Source organism: Chiloscyllium plagiosum, chromosome 12 (assembly GCF_004010195.1).
Source record: "Chiloscyllium plagiosum isolate BGI_BamShark_2017 chromosome 12, ASM401019v2, whole genome shotgun sequence".
NCBI lineage: Eukaryota > Metazoa > Chordata > Chondrichthyes > Orectolobiformes > Hemiscylliidae > Chiloscyllium > Chiloscyllium plagiosum.
This window is the reverse complement of record NC_057721.1, coordinates 40,782,744-40,783,313: the sequence shown is the minus strand read 5'-3', so window position 1 is coordinate 40,783,313 and position 570 is coordinate 40,782,744. Positions and strand designations below refer to the sequence as shown.

General features: G+C 40.7%; 1 protein-coding gene across 2 annotated transcripts in view; it reads left to right on the top strand.

The window, feature by feature from the left end:
* Positions 1-570, top strand: part of efhc2 (EF-hand domain (C-terminal) containing 2) — a 122,629-nt gene that overhangs the window by 2,110 nt on the left and 119,949 nt on the right. The window lies entirely within an intron of this gene.

Here is a 570-nt window from a genome sequence, read left to right as displayed (position 1 = left end):
GTGAGTAATAAACCCATACCACTTCTCTCCAAGTAACAAAACTCGTGACATTTAAGAAACTGTTTTAACTTTCAAAATGGACTTTAACACCAACTTTTGAGGAAATCCCAGTGGTTAAATTTGTGGTTGTTTGTAACTCATTTTTTAAATGTCTCTGTACTGCTAGCATTCTACAGTGTTATTTCCTGCTTTCTGTGCACAAATAGTAAATGCTTACTGATAGGGTTTTGGCTAGTTGGTACAACACTGTCTGAAGTTGTGTCAGGCTGGTCACAGGAGTGCCTTAGTATTTAGAGGGAAGCACTCCACAGAAAATGTTTGAAAATACCACCAGTGAATTTTCTTAGTGCTGCACCTGCACTGATTTCTTTATTAGATGATTGTCACACCCAGCTATCTAGCTGCTTGCAGAAATAATGATTAGATTAGATTCCCTCCAGTATAGAAACAGGCCACCTCCCTCTTTGATTTTCTTAAAAACCTCCTCCTCTGCTTTTGGTTGCACATCAGTCCCACGCTCCTGATCTTTGGGCACCCGGTATGGAGGAAGGAGGGCAGGTCTGAAGATCT